This window comes from Echinops telfairi, unplaced genomic scaffold, assembly GCF_000313985.2.
Source record: "Echinops telfairi isolate 266 unplaced genomic scaffold, ASM31398v2 ScPeMD7_7469;HRSCAF=8507_0, whole genome shotgun sequence".
Taxonomy (NCBI): Eukaryota; Metazoa; Chordata; class Mammalia; order Afrosoricida; family Tenrecidae; genus Echinops; species Echinops telfairi.
This window is the reverse complement of record NW_022111372.1, coordinates 65,252,234-65,272,498: the sequence shown is the minus strand read 5'-3', so window position 1 is coordinate 65,272,498 and position 20,265 is coordinate 65,252,234. Positions and strand designations below refer to the sequence as shown.

Sequence of the window (20,265 nt, the reverse complement as noted above, 5' to 3'; positions counted from 1 at the left end):
TCATATAGATAGACATGGAGAAAACGAAAAGAAAGCAAAAAAAAAAGGTGGGGTGGAAATAGCCTATAAATAGTTCCAGGTCTGTCTGCTGACCTTTATGAATGTTTTCCAAATAGCTCTGGTAATGAGCCAAGCCCTGTCCCCCGAGTAAGAAGTCTATTTTCGGGATTCCTCGGGAGTCCATTACTTTGCTCCCAGTGCTGTTCTGTTGTGCTCCCTTCGTGTTTTGCCGCACTGTGTTGGGGTCAACCGGGCACACTTTTCACACTGTGTTACCAGTGCTGTTCCCAGTAGTACTGTGGGTCAGTGAGGGGACCTCGTGTCTCATGGTAAGGCCGGCCCTATGATCTTCTCTGTGCATTGTCTGCTCCCCAAACTTTTTGAAGCGTCTTTGTATTTCAATAAGAAACCTTGATGGCATAGCAAGGTAGGCTGCTAATTGCAGGTATGATGGTTCAAACCCACTTGTCTCTCTATGAGGAAAAGGTGAGTCTGTCTGCTCCTGTAAAGATGTGCAGTCTTGAAATGCAAAAGAGAACTTTTACTTTGTGCTCTGGGCATCCCCGGAGCTGGAATGTGTTCCATGGTTATGTCTATTGTGTGTTAAATGCCTAATTTCTATCAGAATAAAAAATTTCAAAGTTACAAGAAATATTTGAAAGTATGCTTTGCAAAGCAAATACCAGCTTTGAATTTATTATGCCCTTTTAACCTCTGATCTTGTGATGGACAACATTTTTTGAACTTTGGTGATGGTCCAAGATAAAAACATAATTGTCTTTTGTTTGATTAAAGTATGTTATAGAATTTATTTGCATAATAATAGTTTTATTACAGAATTAGCTTGTTATGAGACTTTTTGCAACAGTAGAAATGATCAATTCTTAATAATTGTCCTTAAGATCATTGCTGAATGAGTACTTAGCCACAATAAGGCTTACAAATGATATACTATTTTCAATGGGTGATGTCTCATTTTGGAATATATAATGAGGAAAAATTGATCAATATAAGTTTTTGCATGAACAATTCGGTTGTAAAATATGGATGTAGTGAACACTTCTTTAATAACTAAAGGCCCATCATGAGGGTTAGGGGAAATGCTAGTTGTGCTTAACAAAGCCATTCATCTTAGCATTTGCACATTTGTTCTGTTTAGAAGATGGCAAATCTCAGCAGGGAGAGGATTAATTTCCTTTCAAATGTCATTGACTTGGAATGCTTCGACCTTGCTGAGATTTGCCCAACCTCTGTTCCGGCAACTCTCAGAGGGTTTCAGGCTGATTTGTTTTCTACATCTAAGACATGAAAGAACTCGTCTGTTTTGACTCCTTATTTTGAAGTCTCTTGAATACGCAGGAGCCACGTGGTTTTAAAAAATAAACCTCTGGCTCATGCAGAAAACATGATGACTGTTACAAGTGACTTTAACCTTGTTTTCCCTTAACAGCAAGGGCTCTGTTTTGGATATTCCTCAATAATTGTGTTTTGATATACATTTCAGATATAATAAAAGCTGACTCTTAAGGCAGGTTCAGAGAACACATGAATTTTTGTTATCTTTGCATCTAAAACTCTTAGAATAAAGTAAAATTAGAGAGATGATAACTAAAACTAGCCTGTGTTGAAGAAGGGATGTTTAAAATAATTATTTAAAATCAAATAGTTTGTGATCTTACAGTTTACATTCTGTAATTATTAACAACTTATGTCATTCAGATGACACAACTTTGTTTGCTGAAAATAAGAATTTGAAGACCTTGCTGATAAAGATTCAAAATGACAGGCTTCAGTATGGAGTATGACTCAATGCTAAAAAGACCAAAACCTCACACCTGGACCAATAGGCAACATCATGATAAACAGAGAAGAAGTTGAAGTTGTCAAGAATTGTGTCTTGCTTGGCTCCATAATAATTTTCATGAAAGTAGCAGTCAAAAGATCAAAAGACAAATTGCATTGGGTATACCCACTGCACAAGAACTCTTAGGCAAAGGTGTTAGTTTGAAGACTAAGATGTGCCTGACTCGAGCCATAACATTCTCCATTACCTCAAATGCAAGTGAAAGTTGGACGTTGGATATAGAATGCTTAAGATTAAGGCCAGAGGCAAGAATGATGAGATTTTTGTCTTCTATACTAGGGTAGGTTACATAATTTCAACTTGATAAATAGGTTAGAGGGGTAGGTTACATAATGCCAACTTGATAAGTAGGTTATAGGGATGAAGCTTATCAATCAGGTCATAGTCTGATTGATGCCTCCTTGTGCATGGTCTTCTCATGAGGATTCTGGGAATTTTCTTCTCTTCATCCCTGGAGTCAGGACACAGTCTCTCTGTTTCACATCCCTGTTGACAAGCCACATGGAGAAAAGTGATGGAAGCCACAGCCCTGGATATGCTTCCAAAGCCACTGGGCCCACAAGACTTTCCACCTACTGGCATGTGATTTTCCTGCATTCAGTATCATTTCATGTGCTGTGTGAGTCGTAAGAGGAACTCGTGCTAATATTGGATTTATGGGCTAATATCACACTTTTGGACTTGATCTAGACTAAACTGGGATGCTTTCTTGATGCATAATTAGTTTGTGATATAAAGTTCTCTCTTAAACATATATGAGTGTCTCTGGATTTGTTTCTTAGTAACCTGGCCTAACAAACAGACTTTGGACATATTGTCAGGAGAGTCCAGTTTCTGGAGAAGGACATCATGGTTGGTAAAATGGTCCAACAAAGGGTTCAGGCCTAGGAATAATTATGAGGATGGTACAGGACGAAACAGTGTTTCTTTCTGTTGTGCATAGGGTCGATATGGCACATAACATCAACAACAATAAAATATAGATACAATAGAAATTCATTTGTAGACCCTTGGTCCTTTTGATCTCATTGATTTTCTTTTGACCTTCCCCTACTAGAAACTCAACAGAAGAAAAATTGAAATTTAAGTTGGCCAATTAATATGTCTGTTTGACTGTTAAATTAAAGAACATGTTATTAATTGATTCCTATAAAAACAAAGCAGAATGTTTTTAAAATTTTCATTATATCATCATCATAGAGCAAACAAAAATGACTTCTGTGTTGTTTAAAATTTAACTGTGATGAATAAATTATGAAAATTCATAGCAATGTGTGCCATTTATTAGACACTGTTCCAATAACTCTTTTAAATACGTAGTATTCAGAGTAAAATTTTCATGATTTGAGTGTAATTGTTATCAGGATACCTTCATATGAGGAAACAAAAATGCAGATAAAATCTATTTAAAGATTAGGGATCCTTGTATGACAGTTATAAGGTATTCAGCTGTTAACACAAGTCAGCATTTAGAACCCACTGGCTGCTCGATGGGAGTAAGATACAGAGTTGACATCGAGCTTACAGCGGTGGAAACTCTCTGAAGAATTCTACTCCACTCTGTAAGGTGGTTATGATTCAAAATAAACTTAAGAGCAACAAGAATCTAAGGATTCATAGACAGTGGTCATTGGAGACTGTATTACTAATCCTTTGGCTCTATAGTCTCCTATGTTAATCATCCTACCTTCATTCTATTAAGATATTTTATGATAATTAGAAAGTTTTCCACTAAACTTACTTTTTACACATTAAAATATGTTCCAGTCTTTGAAGAATACTTTCAATTATTCAAGACATCAATAATTAAATCTTGTAGTGTGAGACTATACAATGCTTTATAAAGATACAAAATGAGTATCAATAGCTCCAAAATAAGAATGAGTCCATGACTTAAAAAAATAATATATCTTCTCATTCTACTTATTTTAATAAAATGTATGTTTTAAAATCACAGTTAGTTATCATAGGTCAAAATTCAATGTACTAAATCTCATATATGCTCTAGTTATTGAAAAATGTTGATAAGGTTTGAAATTATTTGCTGTGATTCTATAGTAATTCCTTAAAAGAAAAAGTGTTAAAATAGCTTTAGGTGAAATGCCCATGTATGTCATGTTGCTTGATATTCTAGACCTACATTTGCCTCGCCAGTAAATCATCTTCAGACCTTATAACCTAGCACAGTTACAAATATAAAAGCTGCCGCATTCCTATGTTGGGCTAACTGAAACAGACAGCCTGAAAAGACTAAAAGGGATTACATATATCTAAAATGTTGAAAATATAAGGCAGTGTGATTGTCCAACTGTATTAGGAAATAGCTTAAACAAAGATAATTGCGTGTAAAGAAGTAATATTTTAATCCTAAATTCTATTCATAACAATTATTTTAAGCCTTTTTTAAGCCTTGTAAACCTTGAATGGCTAAAGCAGTATTTCAATCATTTACTTTATAACTTGCTTTATTATTAATAATTCCATTTTACATTTGTCATGAGCCTTGAACATAATTTAACAAAATACTAATTCACCTGTTGAAATAAAGCATGTAATAAGAATGACCTGAAAACTAAATAATTAAACTCTTTAGAGACTATTGTGGAGAATAACAGAATATCAACCCTATGCAAATGAGTATTCTCAGAACACACCATGAGAGTTAATGACAAGTGTTTTGTTTTGTTTTCGTCAGTGTGGGATGGGGGCACTGGAACCTGTGAGGATCAAGCTGGCCCCAAACTTCTCCAAATCCACATTTCTTTGCCTCCAATTCTTACGTGTCCAAGGACAGGGAACCACAGACATGCCTTTGTAGGAGGACGACAAGTGTTTTTTAATCAAACTATTATATCAAGTTATTACAGTATCTAGATAGTCAAACTCATTAAAAGTTATTTCCCACCTAATTTAGAAGTTACCTACCTTATTCATTTTACATTTTATATGTAACATATACTAAAAATTTCTTATCTATATCATGTATTTGTAAAATAGCAGTATATATCATTTCTCGTATTTTGTGAAACTGTTTATATAATAACAGATGGGGTGCGATAGGGAATCCATTACCTATCCACATCTGGATTTCAGAAATCCAGCAAAGTGTTGTAAAAACACCCCCAATGTCAATTGGCTCCAGACATAGTTTGGTGGTAGGATTGCCAAAGCCATACAACTATGCTACAGGGGTCCCTAAACCTTAAATAGATCTTATCTACATATTATAATAGCCTGGTTTTCAGTGTCGTTTTGAAATTTGTGAATTTTATACATATTTAAAAATGAGAATTGAGCAAAATCAAACCATAAGATTGGTGTCACATAGAAAGCCTATGATCCAGACTAGTAACAGGGTGAACTCCTCTATCTTGGTTCCATGTGATGCGCATTTTCAATCATTGTTAACATATATTTATAATGATCACTCTTGTTGTTGTTGTTTAACAATTTACCGGAAAACAGTCTCTTTTCATTTCCCTCTTGGCTTTATTGGAATGGTTGTTTGAAAAATATGACCTGAAGTTTCAGTATAAATGCAAACTGACTAGCACCAAACTTCTGAAGTAGAACATTTATATAGTATTTTCACTTACTTGTAAGCGGCGAAAAAATCATTTAAAGTAGTAAATTGGATTTCTATGATGGTTATTTTCATATTAAATAGAAAGAGCCTCAATACCCATGTTTAATTATTCTCTAGACTCCTCCTCATAATAAGAGGAAATTATACCAACCTTCAAGTAACAAGAAAATAAATAAGACTAGAGCTGAAGTGCATTTTCTCCCCATGGTAAATTATTAAATGAAAGACCTGGAATATCAACCAGTATAAAAAAACCAAAACATCTATTAAACATATATAGACATTTCTTTATTTGACTTTACGTTTCTATCTAAATGCCCCGCTGAAGCAATGTCGTGGAGTTACATCTGACATTCACCAAGAAAAAGACTCCAAGTACCCATGACTCCAAGACCAATTGCCATAAGGCAGGGGTCAGCTACTCTCCGTGCTCCATCTTTCTTTGCCCTTTCGAACACCAATTACTCTACTCATGGCACTACACTTTTATGTTGACTTCGATAATCTATTGTATGGTTATCGATTGTCTAGGCTGTGCAAAATCCATAGCTAGTACTCATGATTACGGTAAACTGACAGGTTACATAATGTTAATGAAACAGGTCTTTCTGTTATGCCTCTTCACTGTCATGCTAGAAAGCATTTCTATTTTTCCTAGGCCAGGAAGCCCACCCCACTGCCTCACAGTCTGGGAGCTGCTCCTCTCCTGCTGTCTCATGATTTTGGAAATGTGGTCTCTGGTGCTTCTGGTGGCATGGCTGCCTCCATCACTTTAGACAGTGATCTCATACACACTCTGTTGGTAGCTCTTCTTTCTTCTTCTTTTTAAAAAAATAATAGTTTTATTGACATACTTTACACAATCCAATACATCCATTCACATATATTGCTGTTGTTCAGTCCTATCGAGTGCCGTTAATACACTCATAAATGCGATCAGCTCCCCATTCTCCCCCTTCCCCATTTTCCCCCTTACTCCCATCCCCCTGTCCCCTCTACTCATGCCCTCAGGGAACTATTCTTCCTGTTACTGTTTCTGCAAAGTTATCTATCTTGATGTTTATGTCCTGAGCAATCTTAAAGATACAAATGAACATACATACTCAAATTTAATATGATTAATCAGGTAGAACAAATAGCAGGCTTAATAGTGAGGGGAGGAAATATTAAAGACTTAGTGGATAATTATGTGGTTCCTCAGTGCCACCCTTGATTTATTATCCTTTCCATGTGGTCCTTCTGAGAAGAACTGTCCAATTAACTTGCAGGTGGGTTTGGCATCCCTATTGTACCCCTTACCCTTCACTTTGAGTTGGTTGCGTGTTTCTAAACTTCTGATACCTCTTCCCCTCAACACCTTATGATCCCACAGGCTGGTGTGCTACTTCCATGCGGACTTTGTGACTTCCCTACTAGATGGTCTCTTGGTTTATTAAAAGACTTTAAGGCCCTCGATGCTATAGTTTTCGATAGGCAGGCATGATCAGCTTTCTTCACCACACTTGCTGATGCATGCATTTTGTCTTCAGTGATCAGATCAGGGAGGTGAGTATCATACAGTGCCACAATATTAGATAAAAACTATCCTTGTACTGAGGCAAGATTTAATTGGAAGCCTAAAGTCCATCTGCTTCCTAGTTGCACTGACACACACACACACATATTTATATTTTATTTTTTCCTCCTATGCCCAGTTATGTTTACCCATCATTCACATTTCATTAACTTCTCTCAGATACCAATCAATTGTTCCAAGGGGTCAAGAGACTCTGCTTCTACTCGCTGAACATTTAAAGCACTTACTATTCTTTCATACCCATCATTATTGGCTCACTGTTCCTCCCCCAACTCTTCCTCTCCCATGGCCCCTGAGAACCACCAGTCCACTCCTGTCTCTGTAAGGCTGCCTATTCTGGATAACTAACCACTTGGACATCTTTTAATATTCAGTAACTGAGTTCGCTAGGCAAGCACAATATAGTTCCACACTGCTATACCAGCAATCTGGGATGGAACGGTCTAGTGACACCCCCACCTCCACCCACCCAATTATGCCTTTAGTGTTTCAATGTTTCCCCCTTGTGGTTAATCCAAAACCAGTTCTGAAGGCGTGTCTAATGCTGTCCCCAAGTCAGAAGTCTATGCTTGGGGTTCTTTTGGGACTTCGTGGTTTTGCACCATCATTGGTCGGTTGCACGCTCCTCTTGATGTGGCCCCAGGTGAGTGGGTCAGACCAGTTGCCCTCCCTGAGCTCTTGTCTTCAGAGCTGTTCTCTGCAACGCTATCATCAAGGGAGGGAAAGGACTTCATCTCTTGAGCTGAGACCAGCCCTGCAGGCATCTCTGGGAATGAGCTACTCCACACAGTGACATTGCCATCATGAATTGGATGCCAGAATGAGGTCTACCTTTGCTCTCCCCTTCCTGTTGAAATATAAAGGAGACCCTCCTCTTCAGTGGGTGAGTGTTCTAACCTCCATTCGCCCCACCCCCACCCCCATTGGCATCATTATTCTTCACCTGCACCTCTCTGTGGTCCTTAAAGACAAGAGAGCTGGGGGTGGGGGTGGGGGGTCCTTATGAAGCAAGAGTGCCTTCTCTATCTTGATGATTCTTCGTTCCTGCATCTGAGATAGTTCTCTTATACCCAGAGTAGCAGCCGGACTAAACAAGCCCCTCAATTAGCATTTTGACATTCTGTTTGCATAGTTCCCTTGTACCATTTTCTGGGAATTGCAAAGAATATGGGGAGAAGTAATTTCACTTCATCACGCTTGGCCAATAGAAGTAAATGTCAATACATAATTTCATTAAATGTAGATGGCAAAATATATAATTTCTGGTCCATGGTGTTAAACAAATGCTCATTTCTTAAACAATCATTTAATATATCAGCTTTTTAAAATTATAATAATCCAACATTTAAAACACTGCCATTAGCTTATAGTGACCGTATGGGGCAAGATATTACTACCCTTGGGCACTTCTGAGATTATAAACTTTTATGAGTGTAGAAAGCTTCGTCTTTCTCCCATTGCATGACTTGGTGGTTTTGGATGGCTGACCTTGCAAAGGGCCCAATGCATAACCACTACACAACCTGGGCTCCCCAATTATAATTACAGTGACCATTTAATGAACATCTATTACATACCTAGGATACTTTTTTTCTGCAATACTCACTATCAAACAATTGATAAGGACACATAACCACTCTGTAGGGAAGGGTAGAAATGTCCTTGTGAGTTTCCAAGAGTGTTAACCTTATACAGGAGCACAGTGTCGCATCTTCCTTCTCCAGAGCTGGTGGCTTTGAAGTGCTGATCTTGAAGTTAGCAGCCCAATTCGTAAACACTAGATCACTATCACTGTCTTTATGTTTTGTTTTATATATACAGTATATGTATTTACAAATATATATACTTTCATAAATTACTACAATTATAATATGTATTATTATGTCTACTTAGCAGATGAGAAAACTAAAGATCAGGGAGGTTATTTACACAATTTTTTGACCCACTGTGTATTGAGCATGTTATTAAAATACTATTTATGAGCAAATACAAGCTAAGGGATATAAAAGCAAGTACCTTTTATGCAAGTCTTTACGGCCTGAACTAGTGCCTAATGACTTGTAATGCTATAGTTTTTCATTTTAACTTAAGGAGGGATTAATATACTGAGAAGTTGAAGTAAATCCATAGAAAAACTGTTATGCACTAGAAATATTTGTGTTCCATTTCCATATCCAGATCATCTAAATAATCATCCATTTCATGTAATTAGTAGTCATGTCTGTGAGTGAGAGGTTCATGAAGATGCAATGAATTGGTATTTGATTCAAGTCTTGAATTGATCTTGGGTTTAAAGAGAAGAAAAAAGTATGCCTTTCTTCACATATAAGAGAGGATTCATTAATATGCTGAGAAGCTATATCCAATATGTAAATGCAAATCTCTCATTGTAGCATTCCTTCAAGGTTCTAAACGGTGCCACTACTAAGGTCATGCCATGATGTTTAGCATAGTTTGTGAAACTTTAATAGCTTGGTTTTTTTGACAGATTTTTCATTTAAATATTTGGCTCCACTCACAAGGGAGGTTGCCATCATTTGTAGGCTTCTCTCTTTTTTGTCTTGTAATCTCTGCAGAATGAAAAATATTCTAATGCTATGGAAATTATTCTAGCACAGATGCATTTAGTTTTCAGAAATTGCTTTGGGTTGTTTAAAGCATGACTTTTTTATTGTTTCCATGATGATTGGATGCTTCATTAACCCCTTTATTGTAGATGTCCTATGGTTACTCGATATGTAGTCTTAATTATTTTAAAAGACAATTCTTTTTTATTTAGCTGGTGATTAAAAACGCATTAAAAACATAGCACAGAAAGCCCGTTTTTTGTTCATTATCAGTTTTAAAAATCTAATCATGTAGTAAGAGACTAATTTTCACATAATTCTTAAAACAATAAGTACACTACTGTGGAAATTATGTGTGCTGCCTCTATCAGTTAATTAGCCAAACTGCATGAAAGAGTGGAAAAATGATTATTTTCTATTAATCAAATGGAAAAGTCAAGAGCAGACACTTCTATCAATGCTTTTAAGGAAATAGCTCAGAGTGAATCCATAAGATGCAGCTAAACAATTTAAAGGTTCTAGAATAAATACAAGGATGTGAATGATGAACTGAAAAAAAGATAAGGCCAATTTAAAAGAAAGAAACAAGCATCCCAAAGGTAGCACTATGTGGTTGAAGAGTGAAACTCGAGGAAAGAGATGCCAAAGAGTTAATAATTTTAAAATAAACTTTATCACAAGTTTAGAAATGCACCCAACTTCTCTTGATTTTGATGAAATATAAATTTATTTCATGTGTTAGTATACTGAAAGCTTATCCTTCAAATCATCAAGGCATAATCTTCGAAGGGGAAAAAAGGGGATGCCATGAGGATATTTCAGAGGAAAACTTCTCATTCTACCTGAAATATGAAATGATTTTCATTATATACCAGTTGGTAAAACATTTAGAGGTAATAGATAAAAATAGACATAGCCACACACCCACACACATACACGAAAAAAGGCCTCAAAAAGTTTGTGGGAAAAAATCCATTGTTTAAATTCCATTTTTGAAATGAAAATTTTGAATCCCTTTCATATTTATGAGGGTGTCTTAGGCTATGTTCTCTAAAGAAGCAAAATCATTAAAGCAACTTTTGATGCATGGGGATACACACACACACACACACACACACACACACACACACACGCAGATAAATTTATGTCAAGAAAATGGCTCATACAGTTGTGCAAATAGGGAAGCTCCAAGTCCTTGGGACTGAGGAGGGCAGACTGTGGCTGCTGGGAACAAGGGATCCAAGATCAGCAGGTCAGATGGCTAGCAATTGACAGTATTAAAGACCAGTAGACAGACATCAGTAGACAATGGCAGGCCATTGTCTGAAGTTTAAATAACTGGAGGTTGATGAGCCAGATGCAGGATCTAGACCCCATGTACTGAACAAAATATCACCCTTTATTATTTCATCCCATAGTTGTTGGTATACCGGAGAGCCTACCTTTCCAGTCATTGTGTAAATCCATCTCATTGAGAATTTCCCTTTTTTGCATGTCTCCTACAGCTAACATGATCAAAGTATATGAGGTGAAGTCTTTTCATCCTTGCTTCTTTACAGTTGGTGAAATGAGTAACCTGGATATGTAGTTTAAAAAATACAATTAAGTGTACAGTCCATTTTCCCAGTTCAGAGAATGGATGTGGTTGATAAGTACTTCTGAGAAATTTAGAACTGTATCAGTTATTGGCCTCAAGTAAAAGGCAATATCTTCTCATTTTGATTTTTGCCACATCAGCAAACAAACAAACAAACAAAAAAAACCAAGGTGCTGAAAGCTTTGTTCCATCCCAAACATTATTGCCAGTTGCACAGTGGACTGACTATGCTCTGAGCTGCTAATCACGAGCTTTGAGCCCAGCAGCCACACTGCTGGAAGAAGGGAAGATTGTTCACTCCTGTGAGATTGGAAGTCTTAGAAACACAATATGGCACTTCTCTGTCAACAAGGTCCCTATGAGTCCATTCTACAAATAGACTTGACAAATGGTCTTGACAGTGAGTTGTTCTGTTTCACTTTGAGGGCTAGGGGGTAGGGGTGTGTAACTTCCCTAGTCCTATATTGAGTGTTTTCCAACATGAGAGGTTTATTTTCAATATTATATAGGACAATATTACATAAAGCAATTGTCCCCCTACTATTTGTAAGGTTTGCAGTAGCTAATCTTTCAGAAATAGACCATCTTTTTCTTTCTCTTAGTGTGTCTGGAAGCCTTATTAAATCCAGTCGTCATGGTTGACATTGGTGACATTTGAAATACAACCGTACTAATGACATAGTTTTGAAGATAATATCAACACATAGGCAACCAAAATAGGATTAAATATTAGAAAGTCATGGGGACTATTTTGTTGTTTTTGTCTTTTTCAAGTAAAACCAGCAAAACAAAACAAAACCAGATGGTTACAACAGCTTCTTCTTCTTTTTTTTTGTCATACTGAAGAGTAAGCTAAAGACTGCAAGTTTTTCTTGATGATCATAGGACAAGCACAGGCACTAATTATGAAGTTTTAAGGAAGCTTAGCATAAAATTGGTGATCAGAAATTTTGCTCTAAGTTTTGTTTTTGGTCTTCCCCATCACAATAATGTAACTGGTAATTTTTACATGATAGCAATTTCTGCCCTAGAAGAATTTGGTTGTGACCTAATCCCATTTAATCTACCACCAAGCTCTGGCACTGTCATGATTTTTGTTTTGTTGCCAAATCGCAAAAAACTTGGGAGGAAGATGGTAGTCTATCTCAATATATTTATATTAGTTTGACAAAGTGTATTTGTACATGTGTATAAAGGATATTTGTACATATTTGCTGCAAATATATTTATGGATGTGATGGAACATACAAGGAGCACAGTTATGAAAACTTCTTAGACATAACCAAACACCTTGACAGAATCATATGCTGGTTCTGGATACAGGACGATAGCTTTGGTGGAAACCAAGTTCTATTGATGTAACACAGCCCACAAAGATAATACTCTACTTCCGACTTTTGTTGCTAGTGACTGTGTTCGTAAAGCTCATCAGCAGCCATCTTATTTTTGTTATTAAGTGCTGTGCTATAGAATCAACTTCAACTCATAGACACCCGAGGTACAAAAGAATAAAACATCACTCAACTCAGTCAGGCACCATGATCACCATTGTTCTTTTGTTTGATCCCATTGTTGCAGCCACTAGGCCCCTCTGCCTTGCAAATTTGCTATCCTTCTCCAGAGACTAATCTCCCTGTCTGGATAAAGAAAGTGGTGAAAATTAAAGACATGTGGTAATACTTATCCCAATGGACTAATGGGTCCCATGAACTTCAATGTCAATGACCCTAGGTCCAGAAGAACTCTTGGTGCCCAGCTACACTACCAACTGATCTGAAAAGGAACTCATTGGGAGGGTTTGGATAAAACCGGAGAGAAAAGATAGAATGCAAATCAAAATCATAGAGGAAACTAGGCTTACTGATCAGATAAGCTTGATAGACCAGATTGATGGAAATGATCAATGGACCAGATTGGATTAGATTGATGGTCAGATAAGATTGCTGAGACTATGATTTAGTCCCGCCTTAAGTAAAGTATGGGACTGAACTCACACCCTCAGGTCAGAAATTTAGTGAAATCACAAATTTTAAGGGGCATAGTGACATTTGTGAAGTCCACCCATTGGAAAATAAGCAACCATTTAAGAGGACCATATTTACACAAAGCCAAAGTTCAGGCAAGTTAGGAAGGAGGGGTTGAGTTGGGAAACACCAGGAAGAGGTAGGAGGAGTGGTGTCATATTGAAAAGATTACAGTGAATGAGATGAAGCAAATTGTGGATGAATTGTTGAATCTAAAATAGATAGTATACTCTTTAAACCTTCAACCAATTCACAATTTTTAAAAATTAAGGAAATTATTGGAGCCCCTTTAGGTTCCCAAAACTGATGTTTTGAAGTGGTACAAATCAGTAAGCAAGGAAATTGAAGTGATACAAATCAATGAGTATAGATATAATTGAGGAAGGGGTAGAGAGATGGCAACACTTTTAGAATCATATAGAACATGACGGGGGACATGTGGAGAAAAAAATAGCTTTACATTTTTAAGCTTTTATTTAAGGAAAATTTCTATGACTTTGTCGCAATCTTTGTTTACTTCCTTTCGTATATTTATAGTAAATTTATGTTCCCCCTATGTGTTAGAGCAAGTTGACTAGAAGAACCAATCCAGCGACGCACATAAATTTCCAACAAAGAACCTTATATCAAGAAATGATGATATATCCCATTTCACTTCAACTCAAGCCCTTAGGTCTGATACTATTTCATAAGTGCTTCTTCAGACTCACGTAGCCACAGGCAGTGATGCAGAATGCAGGGAGATCTCAGGCCAGTGAGTGCAGTCATGTGGCTCAAAGATTGCTGGAAGCATGGCTGGGCTCCAGCAGCCCTCCGGGTAGCCAGCAAGCAGGAAGGTGAAGGGGAGAGAAAGAGAGCAGGTCGCAGTCCCTACCTAGAAGAAGGCCACACCCCCAAGGACACAGCATCAGGTCGTGACCTGATCAACAGATTTGACTCCACCCCTCTCCAGAAGTATCGGGTTGACACAGATGTGATTGCTTCACCTTCCATTTCTCTCTCGAAGGCATTCTGGTGACACAGTTAGGTAAGTGTTGGTCTGCGAACAGCAAGGTCATTGGTTCAAATCCACAAGTTCTTCTGTGTGTGGTGGGTGGGGTGGAGATGATGAGACTACTTGTTCTCATAAAAATTTATAGCTTTGGGGGGAAAAAGATTAATAGCTTTAGAAATCTGATATAAGGTCACTATCAGAATTGACTTGAAGGCAGTAGGTTTTTCTTTTTCCTCACTCAAAAAGCTTTCATTTAACTGTAATCAAATATGCTGGTGGTAGCTTTCTTAGCTAAATAGGCCCCGTTCTTATAAGCTGTTTGCCACTGAATGAACTAAATAACTTTGCATAGATTATCATTGTAACCTCAAGTCGAAAACTGACAGGGTAGAGATTTAAAAAGTAAAGCTTAGGGGAAAACTATGAGATCTCAACTGTTCTATACATGTTCTAGTGATTTCCAAAGCCAGTGATCAAACCACTATGCAGAAGTGCTTATCTACCAACAGATCCAATATTGTTTTTCAGTCCATAGACAATGATCTAGATATTTTCCTTTATTGAACATAATGAAATACAAACAAATATGAACATTACCTCATAAAGCCTTTATAATTAAGATGTTTTTTTGAGAAAAAAAGTTATTTTCCTATTAAATATTTTAATTATTTCACACACATTAATTGCACCTGAACCACATGTGTGCTCTGACATTGATTCTTCTGTGGGTGACACTGAGGTATATTCATTTTTACATTTATGAATCCTATAACATGATTCCTAATCTTGGATTAAAATATACAATTCTTCATCTTGTGAACTGATATCTTATCTTGAACTATTGGCAGGGAAATAATGAAATTTAAGTACACCCAAGAATAAGGTCACAGTTTTATTTTACTATATTTTCAGGAATTCTGGTGGAGCTGTCGGGTAAGTGCTGAATTGCTTAAGACAAGGTTTATGGTTCAAATTTACCAGCAGTTTCTAATGGAGAAAGATGAGTTTGCCTAACCCCAGAAAGGCTTAGTTTTTGAAACTCTACTGGGATCAGTATACGTCAGAATCAACTTGATAGTAGAGGTAGTGAGTAGTAGGTTGTAGAGCGGTTATATATATGGGTATAATCTTACAATTGAGAGTTTTCTATGATACATTTAACCATTTAAAGACTAATTTAATTTTTTTCATATCTATATAACATTTAAAAGTACTCATAACTGAAGGCAGTTAAAACAACTTATGTTAAGTGTCAACTGAACCTCATGTAAACTAATATTTTCTATCAATAAACTGACCAGATGCTTAGATATGGGAAGGAGATAAATGAGCCTCTAAAATGAGGATGATATAAATAACGTGGCTCTGTCAAGAGTTGTGGGTTTGATATCTTTCAATGATTAATAAATTCATGCAAGCTAAATAATAATTGAGATGCATGTGTTTTCAGTATAAATTATTTGAGGATGGGTCTTACATGAAGAAACACTCCTGTTTTGTTTTGTTTTGTTTTTTAAGGCAGACACTGTATAGAGGACATGGTAGTATGAATGAATGGCTAAGGCTTAGGGTAGAGAGGAAGGACATATTCAAAGCTTTGGATTGTGTATTCTTTTAAAAAATGCAAAGTTGGAAACATAAATTAAAATGCAACCGAGAGAGATAAAACACAATTCAACTTAAGCTCACTGAAAGGATTTGATGACAGCCTTTTCTATAAGTTACCTATTGTAGTGGAGTCTGTAGGCTAGACCTGTTCCAAAGGATTTTTCTCTTTTTTTTTTTTGGGGGGGGGGGTTATCAGCTTTATAGGAATAAGTCTTAAAGCCTTTCTCAATGGGATAGAGTAGGTTTGAGTTGTGAGTCTTGAGGTTAGTGTCTTTTGCAAGCCATTTATGCCATTTAGAGACCTTTCCTGAAAATTCAAGACATCTATTTTCCAGAGTCTATAGGAGCAATTTGTCATCTATTCCTATCTTTGCTGGTTAAACATACAAGTGTCATAAAGCCTAATGGCACTACTATAATAAATATAAACATAAAAGTCTATATAATAGATACATAATGTACTATGATTTTGCCCTTTTGTAAGATATTATTTAGAAAATACTCTTTCAATGAATACTGTAATATTTTTAGAAGTAAAACATAATATATTATAAAGGAACTAAAGAAATTCCTAAATGCTTCCTCTGCCCCGCATTATCATGATCCCAATTCTACCTTGCAAGTCTGGCTAGAGCAGAGGGTGTACACTGGTACAGATAGGAACTGGAAACACAGGGAATCCAGGCCAGATGATCCCTTCAGGACCAGTGGTGTGAGTGGCGATACTGGGAGCATAGAGGGAGAGTAGGTGGGAAAGGGGGAACCGATTATAAGGAACTACATGTGACCTCTTCCCTGGGGGATGGACAACAGAAAAGTGGGTGAAGGGAGACGTCGGACAGGGCAAGATATGACAAAATAATAATTTATAAGTTATCAAGGCTCATGAGGGAGGGGGGAGGGGGGAAGAAGTGAGAAAAAAGAGGACCTGATGCCAGGGGCTTAAGGGGAGAGCAAATGTTTTGAGAATGATGAGGGCAATGAATGTACAAATATGCTTTACACAATTGATGTATGTATGGATTGTGATAAGAGTTTTATGATCCCCTAGTAAAATGATTACAAAAATAAATAAATAAGAAATAAATAAATTTCAGTATAAAAAATAATATATTATAAATATTAAAAAGCCACTTACTGTTTGAAATAATCTACATAATGAGACTATATTCAGCTATTTTATATGAGGAGCAAAACATATTTTAAATGAGTGATGCTAGACTTGGAGCAAATTATGAACTGAGACAGAATAATAGCAACCCCATAAAGACGTCCCTTCTGAACAATTCAGGCAGTGTGTTTGCCCTGATGAGAAATCGAAAAAGTAAATATTGACTATTACATGTTTTTGACAGTTTCATATGTGACCCTTGTATACATTGATAGGAAAAAAAACCTATAACCCTGAAAATAATAAAATCCTCCATTCTGTGAATTAAGTATAAAGGAGGCCAAGTCCTACAGAAGAGAAATGAAATGGACAGTTGGCAATTCTCCAATAAACTGAATGAAGCCAACTGAAATCATCTCATACAAAGGAAGAGCTGGAATCTTGGGAACTCAGGGAACAACTCAGCATCATCCAAACAGCATCTCATTAACCTTTTAAACCCTCATTCATTTAATGCTTAATTCATCCATCCCACGTACAGATCATGGCAATAGCAGCAGTTTGTGGTTCTTGCCAACTTCATTGAACAATAAAGAAAAAAGTTTAGTGTGAATCCAAGACAAGCAAATGCAAAGGAAAAGACACTATTCCAAAAATATTTGAGTTCTTGATGGAAAATGAAAGTTTAAAGGTATATGATATTTCCTTATTCTGACAAGATTATGTTTTAGATATTTTTATTTCTAATATATTTCTTCAACCGTGTCAAGAATTTAAAAATGATGGTTTGAACTATGTTGTAAAACGGAGAGTTACAGGTTTTTCATTTAACTTTATACTTCCTTTTTACAAAACAGCAATAATTATATAAATGTGGAATTTTATGTAATTCAATAAATTACTATGAGTAAAAGTATAAATATCCTGTCAAGAAAAACATTGCTGCCATTGAAAAGCCTTCCATTTGCCCCAGTAACAAAAACAACCACTACCAGGCTCAACATCCCCTAATTACTACCCCTAAATTTATGGTCCATTCTTCCTGGATCTCATTTTTTGACCAAGCAATTACCCATCTCTAGATATTATTATTACTAGTCTTTCTCATTGAAAACTATAACTTGTTTACTTTCCATTTTTGACTCTACATGTTCCCCCTTCATCACCTTTGCCTTCTTTTTTATTTTTCTGATAAGGAAACTAGTCTTTTAAGTTTTATGCTTTTCCGTACTTTAAGTGTTATTAGTGGTAATCTCATGGTATAGTTACAATTCACCTTTGTCCTCTGTATTTTCTGCAAAATGGTAAGGTAGGTTCAGAGATTATTCATACCTATGCTTGATTTCTTTGTCAAGATTACAGTTGTTGATTTGTAGTTTCAATAGGAGGGCCATCATATCAGTTTGTCTTTATATTTGCAATATTAGCAGTTTTGGATGCTCAATGGCTAAGTTGATTGAGAAGAATCAAAATAAGTTACTGATCTGTTATATACCAATTTTCAAGATAATAAATTTATTTCCCATTATTACCTGAATATGATTATTACTTTTTATAATTTCTATTATATTTTGAACAACAGTTATTGGAAATTTAATTTATTGCATATTTCATCTTTATTTAACTTGCAATTGTAACCAACATTAGCCAATGGGAGCCTCTACACATTGGTCCCTGAGAGTTTGATAAAGCCTATAGTTTTTGATAATTTCCTTAACACCGTATACCCAAGTAGTTGCTGTATATTTTCTAGTCTAGATAAAAAACCAGCCATTTCTCTTTATTATTTTACTGGGAGATAGTATTTTAAGACCACAGTAGGAATTCTGAATTTCTTCTAAATTATTCACACACCAATACATATTCTTCTAAATATGTATTGTATTTTGCTAATCAAATTCAAGACTACAGGATTTTACTCAACTCCTATATTTAGTTCTTTCCTCCTAAGAACACTGGTCGTCATGGAATAGAGAATGGTAGAATTTGATTATCTCACAATCACACACTTGTATTATATCACACTACCCACATAATATACCCATAATAATAATAATATTACCAAGTTAATATTATACTAACAATATGATTTTAAATGGTTTAATGTCCTCATCTATTCTCCCCATTGTTAGATCAGAAAGCCTATACTCGGTCAATTTAAAACTCCATTTAGTTTTGGCACAACAAATGATTCTATATTTCATGCTATTGGCTCTTCAAGGAGACCCGGTGGCAGAGTGGGTAATTAATTGGGCTGCTAACCAAAAGGCCAGCATTTTGAAACCACCAAACATCCGGAGGGAGCAAGATGAATCACACTACTCCTAACTATTGACAGTCTTAGGAACCCGCAGGGGAAGTTCTACTCTGTCCGGCAGGGTCATTATGAGTCAGAAGCAACTCTATAGTCGTGATTGAAAACCTGTTCATATGTTGCTTTCTCCTAGTCATGTCGGTTATCTGAAGTTCATTTTCTAATAAAAGTTGGGACCTATTGAGGACAAAGTTCCCTGATTTCTTGCATGTTGTTCACAGTGACCTTTAACACTTGTGCCATTTATACTGGGAAGCTCTTTCTAAAATCTCTTGGTTCACATCTATTTCCTCAAATACAAAATATGTTGCTAATTTTCTTCTATGATAAAATGTTACTGAAAAAGTCATCTGTTTATCTAATTTTCACGTGCTCCTTTTGGCTGGGTGTGTTAGCGATTCGTTTGATGTTTTTACATCTGCTTCCTTAAATTGTAGTAATTTTACTAAACTCTACCTTGAGGTTCTATGCTATAGGTCCAAATTATTAACTGTATACTGTGCACGTTCAATATGTAGTTTAATTATGTTTCATGTGGTTTAATTCTAGTTTCACGCACATTTTCATGCATTACAATATTTTATTTATAAAGTTATCTTTTGTTCAACAGTCCCATTGGCAAGTAATTTACACATCATATTATTCAACAATTCACTCATAACATGGAGATTTGTATAATAACCCCCACATCAACTTTAGAGCATTTCCCCTCCCCCATGGTTAAATTGGCCCTCAAATGATTTCTGCAATTACAGTCCGTTTTAGTGCTCCCTCCCACTCTGTCTTCACTAGTCACTGCCGAAATACCCACTTCCTCCCCAACACCTCACCCCCTGTATCCTTTATATCCCCCTGCATCTGGAATTACCATCAAGCATCCACTCTTCCTGTGCTTCACAGCTGGGAGACCAAACAGAAAACAGCACCACACTAAAGTGGTAAGGGTAGAAATATAATAGTTATTTTAATTTTTAGTAGACACTTTGTTGAAGGCTTTGGTTGTGTTCTTCAAATATTCTTATTA

At 36.2% G+C, this 20,265-nt stretch overlaps 1 non-coding gene across 1 annotated transcript; it reads right to left on the bottom strand.

Moving 5' to 3' along the window:
- Positions 1-4,556: 4,556 nt before the first annotated feature.
- LOC115873655 lies at positions 4,557-4,687 on the bottom strand. Its single transcript, XR_004048545.1, has one exon. It is a non-coding gene; the product is annotated as a small nucleolar RNA SNORA38 (small nucleolar RNA).
- Positions 4,688-20,265: the final 15,578 nt, after the last annotated feature.